Source organism: Phyllopteryx taeniolatus, chromosome 10, assembly GCF_024500385.1.
Source record: "Phyllopteryx taeniolatus isolate TA_2022b chromosome 10, UOR_Ptae_1.2, whole genome shotgun sequence".
In the NCBI taxonomy this organism is placed as follows: Eukaryota; Metazoa; Chordata; class Actinopteri; order Syngnathiformes; family Syngnathidae; genus Phyllopteryx; species Phyllopteryx taeniolatus.
In genome coordinates, this window is record NC_084511.1 from 14,760,647 (window position 1) to 14,766,651 (window position 6,005).

Sequence of the window (6,005 nt, forward strand, 5' to 3'; positions counted from 1 at the left end):
TTCGTTATTTCTACATAATGTTCTTTTTGCATAATGCCATCTATTTTGTGAAGTGCCCCAGGCCCTTCTGAAGTAAAACAAACCCATGTTGCCCACAAGTGGAATGGTTTTCTTATTATTATTATCAATATTATTATTAATAATTTATTTATTATTATTATTTTATTTTTTTAACGTATGAACGTGGCACCTTCAGGCATGTGGAAATTGCACCCATGGATGAACCACACTTGTGCAAGTCCAAAATTTTCTTCCTGATTCTTTTGACTTTCCAATGATGTTACACACAGAAGTAGTGTGTTCTAGGCGTGCCTTCAAATACATCCACGGGTGTGTCTCTAAATAAGTCATATCTTGTCAATAAACCTATCAGAAGCTTCCAAAGCCATGACACCATCACCTGGGCTTTCCAAATTGTTTAAAAGCATAGTGATCTTACTGTATATAAACTTATGACTTTGAAAAAAGTAATGAAAAACTGTCCTTAAAAATGCTTCCCTTATTATTCTGGCATTTAGCAAATAGAAATCCATCTATCCATTTTGTGAGCCGCTTCCCCTCACTAGGGTCGCGGGCGTGTTGGAGCCAATCCTATCTATCATCGGGCAGGAGGCGGGGTAGACCCTGAACTGGTTGCCAGCCAATCGCAGGGCACATACAAAACAAACAACCATTCGCACTCACATTCACACCTACAGGCAATTTAGAATTGTCAATTAACCTACCATGCATGTTTTTGGGATGTGGGAGGAAACCGGAGTGCCCAGAGAAAACCCACGCAGCCATGGGGAGAACATGCAAACTACACACGGGCGGGGCCGGGATTGAACCCCGGACCTCAGAACTGTGAGGCAGACGCTCTAACCAATCAGACACCGTGCCCAAATAGAAATCATTTTGGTAATCGAAATTGACCTAAAAAAGTAAATGTTTTGTCTTATTTCACGTCAGACAGTGGGGAAAAAGTGTATGTCTTTTCATATAAAATATGTTAACATCTGGTTTCAACTATATGTAGCTTTGTATCTGTTTTCTGTACCAGTGGGTGAACAACAAAACTGACACAGTGAGCGAGTAGAAATGGGGGGTTGAATAGAGATGTGAGCATTGAAACCTGGGATGCATTATGGATGGAAAAGAGGTGACGTAAATGCAGAGCCACATTCGTGTGGAGGCACCTTGTTCACTTGGGTCCACAGGAAATAATGACTACTTGGAAAAAAAAGAAGCCAGGGAGAGGAAGAAAAAGAAAACGAGTTATTTATCACTCCACTCTGCTGCACTCGCTTCCTTGACCTCAACACTGTTCCAGCCCTCAAATGGCTGCTATAGTGAATATTTCATATTGCAAAACACTGAATATTTAATATTTTAAAAGGGATTTTGTTCTAGCTGATAATAATACACAACTAATGTTTGATTTCTAACAACGAATACATTGAGATGCCAGCAAAATGGATGATGTTTGCATCTCTTAAACTGTAAACATCTGCAAAATGTAGCTGTGGACAAATGAAAGTTTGGAGTGTGCCAACATTCTTTAATTTGAACATACAAGACCATAGATCATTTCACACTCAGGCTACAGTGGGGCAAAAAAGTATTTAGTCAGCCACCAATTGTGCAAGTTGTCCCACTTAAAAAGATGAGAGAGGCCTGTAATTTTCATCATAGGTATACCTCACCTATGAGAGACAAAATGAGAAAAAAAAGAAAATCCAGAAAGTCACATTGTCTGATTTTTAAAGAATTTATTAGCAAATTATGGTGGAAAATAAGTATTTGGTCACCTTTCTGGCTCTCACAGACCTGCAACAACTTCTTTAAGAGGCTCCTCTGTCCTCCACTCGTTACCTGTATTAATGGCTCCTGTTTGAACTTATCATCAGTATAAAAGACACCTGTCCACAAACTCAAACAGTCACACTCCAAAGTCCACTATGGCCAAAGAGCTCTCAAAGGACACCAGAAACAAAATCGTAGACCTACACCAGGCTGGGAAGACTGACTCTGCAATAGGTAAGCATCTTGGTGTGAAGAAATCAACTGTGGGAGCAATTATTAGAAAATGGACGACAAAAAAAACACTGATAATCTCCCTCGATCTGGGGCTCCACGCAAGATCACCCCTTGCGGTCAAAATGATCACAAGAACGTGAGCAAAAATCCCAGAACCACACAGGGGGACCCAGTAAATGACCTGCAGAGAGCTGGGACCAAAGTAACAAAGGCCACCATCAGAAACACACTACGCCGCCAGGGACTTAAATCCTGCAGTGCCAGACGTGTCCCCCTGCTTAAGCCAGTACATGTCCAGGCCTGTCTGAAATTTGCTAGAGAGCATTTGGATGATCCAGAAGAGGATTGGAGGAATGTAATATAGTCAGATGAAACCAAAATAGAGCTTTTTAGTAAAAACTCAACCTGTCGTGTTTGGAGGAGAAAGAATGCTGAAGAACACCATACCTACTGTGAAACATGGGGGTGGAAACATCATGCTTTGGGGCTGTTTTTCTGCAAAGGGACCAGGACGACTGATCCGTTTAAAGGAAAGAATGAATGGGGCCATGTATCATGAGATTTTGAGTGAAAACCTCCTTCCATCAGCAAGGGTATTGAAGATGAAACGTGCACCAAGCAGCTGTTCAATGTGGACGTGCCGGTCAGGTCACACACTGAATTTTTTCCCCAATATACGAAACAAATAATGTTACGGCCGTAATGACTCAACGTTGAGTGATTTCCGTAACAAAATACGGACGTCCGGTAACATTTAGCAGTTCTGTAAAACAGTGATTGCATGAATAATATACAGGTGTCCGACAGAGATGTGCAAAATTGGCAGCATGTTGCAATGAAATTGTCAATTGTCAAGTCAACTGTTTAAAAAGGTTCTTGGCAAAAGGGAAGAAGCTGTTGGAATGTCTGCCGGTTTTAGTTTACATTGTTCGATAGTGCCTACCTGAAGGAAGGAGCTGGAATAGGTGGTGACCAGGATGTGGACGGTCCGAGAGGATTTTGGACGTCCTTGTTTTAGTTCTGGCAGCGTGCAAGTCCTCAAGAGTGTGTAGGTGGGTTCAGGAATTTTTATAGGCAGGCTTGACTGTCCGTTCCAGTCTGATTTTGCCCTTCTTTGTTGCAGCGCCAAACCATACTGTGATGGATGAACACAGAACCAATTAAATGACTGCTGTGTAGAACTGCCTCAACAGCTCCTGTGGTAGGCCGTGCTTCATCAGAAGGCGCAGGAAGTACATCCTGTGCTGGGCCTTTTTGAGGATGGAGTTGATGTTGGTCTCCCACTTCAGGTCCTGAGAGACTAATTCCCAGGAACTTGGTCTAGACGGTTGACATAGGGCAGTTGGACAACATGGGGGCAGCTGTGGCGAAGGATGTTTCCTGAAGTTCACAATAATCTCTACCATCTTGAGCTTGTTCAGCTCCACGTTGTGTTGGCCAAACCAAAGCTCCAGCCGCTCCACTTCCTGTCGACTCGTCACCGTCTTTGATGAGGCCGATGATAGTGGTGTCGTCTGCAAACTTCAGGAGTTTGACAGTCGGGTGCGTTGAGGTGCAGTCATTTCTGTAGAGAGTGAAAAGCAGCAGAGAGAGGACACATCCTTGGGGGAGGGGGGGTGGGGCCTGTGCTGATGGTGCATGTGGATGAGATCCACCCTCACCTGCTGTATCCTGCCGGTCAGGAAGCTGTAAATCCACTGGCAGATGGAAGGCGAGACGTTGCGCTGGAGAAGCTTAGAGGAGAGGAGTTTGGGGATGATGGTGTTGAACACCGCAGCGCTGAAGTCCACAAACAGGATCCTCGCATAGGTCCCTGCCCCGTTGAGGTGTTCCAGGATAAAGTGCAGTCCCATGTTGACTGTGTCATCCACAGACCTTTTTGCTCAATAGAAAGGTGCAGGGGGTCCAGCAGGAGTCCTGTGACGCTTGAGGTGGTCCAGTACGAGGCATTCAAAGGACTCAATGACGACAGATGTCAGGGCGATAGGTCTGTAGTCATTCAGTCCTAAAATTGCAGGTTTCTTTGGGATGAAGGTAGAACGTTTGAGGCGGGATGGGACTTGATCTATTGAAGATCTGCGTTAAAACTGGAGCGAGCTGGTCCGCGCAGACTTTCAAGCAGGAGGGAGACACACTGTCTGGGGCTGCCGCTTTGTTGATCTTTGTTATTTAAAGACATGCTTCACATCTTGTTCGTTTGTCTTGTTCACACTGGACAAACAGAACAGTCCAGTGGCAATCACTTTAATGCCCTGAGAATTGTTGTTATGCTTCTATTTTGAAATTGGCCGCCGCACCTCATCAAAGCTTCCGGCATGAACAACGCTCACCTATCATTGACCATAGGCCAGCGCAGCCCTGCCGGCCCGACCTTGACTCCTTGACTGGATGCTGTCCTGACTGCAGTTCATATTACCATAATCTACTGTTGCCAGTAACATCAACACCGTCCCGAAATCATGTTCAATTGCTAAATTTATTACGCTGTCATTGATTAAATGGTCTAATAACGGCGTTAGCTCGCTGACGTTAGCGGCTTGCAGCTAGCTACAGAAGCGCCCAATAGACTCGCGAGAGCCGGCGGAGTACTTTTCTGAGCCACTTTAATATACAAAATTGAATATGCACACTTACCATTGATACTGACAACCTGACACAGTTGCAGTTCCTACCAATTCATTTTTTAACAAACTAGGCTCAAACGTTAGGGAAAGTCATAGCTAGTAGCTACTGTATATTATCGCTAACGTCACTTGCACTCCATAAAGGTGGGGGCCATGTTACGTCATATTCTCGTGACTTTTGCACGCAGAATGATGTAAAAATGGCGGCTTACAATGCAGTGTTTTAAAAGTATTTTTTTAGAATAAATCGTAGATTGAAGTAACCTGCATCAGATAAAGAAGACATTTACAATATAACAAGAAGTTTTGACCTCTGACTTTATTTCCGCTTGAAAAATACAACTCACCATTATGCTAATTGAAGTTGTTATAATTAGTCGGAGTCCTGCACGTGCACCTGTTCTGTTCGACTGATCGACTGATTCATCAATTATAATACTAAGAAACCACAGCGGCAGCTTAAAAACTCCACTGTGACACAGTAAAACTGTTCTGGCATAAAGATTATACAGATCCTTCATTTTGCTTGACCGAACAGGACCAAAAAAAATAAAAAATAAGTCGTCTGCAGATAGTACAGAAGGTTGCTCCACGTCATTTAACTAGTACATGTAAATTTAAGCACATTTCGTTGCACTGGCTGTCACTGCACTTCAGGATTCATTTTAAAATTATTTTATTTGCATTTAAATCATTAAATGCTCTTGTCCCACTCTACCTCTCTGAGTTTCTTCACCCTTATGAGCCCACTTGCTCTCTCAGGATGGCTAGCCAACTGCTTCTGCTTCCTAAAGCTCGGCTGGAGTTGCCCCTCCAAAACTATGGAACAAACTGCCTCAGCACATTAGACAGACATCCTCTTTACCTCTTCAAGTCACTTGTCATCTCTTCTCCTTGGTCTTGATTCCCAGTGAGATTTTGACTCTTTTATCTTTATTTATTTTATTTTTTGCTTATTTTATTGCTCTTTTTATGACTGACATTTGTCTTAATTTTATTTACTTATCATTTTTTTGTTTTATTTGAACCTCTGTGTTATATACGGTGGCCTGGAAGTGCAAAAGAATATAACAAATTGTGAAACACTTTAACATTTCAGAAAACACAAACACAAAAGACAAAACACTAACATTTCAGGAAACACAAAATTGCAAAATTGTAAATATGTTGGAACACTGTATATCAAACTCGGCTGTTGCACAGCAAAACTCTTTTGGAATAAAAACTTGCATCACCACCTGCATGACCAAGCAGCCAAACAGGATGGGTTAAAAAAAAAAAGAAAAAAGAAAAGAAATAATGAAGTCCGAAGACGTATACATGACACTGCAGTTCTTCTCTTTCGGAAACTGAATGACTTTA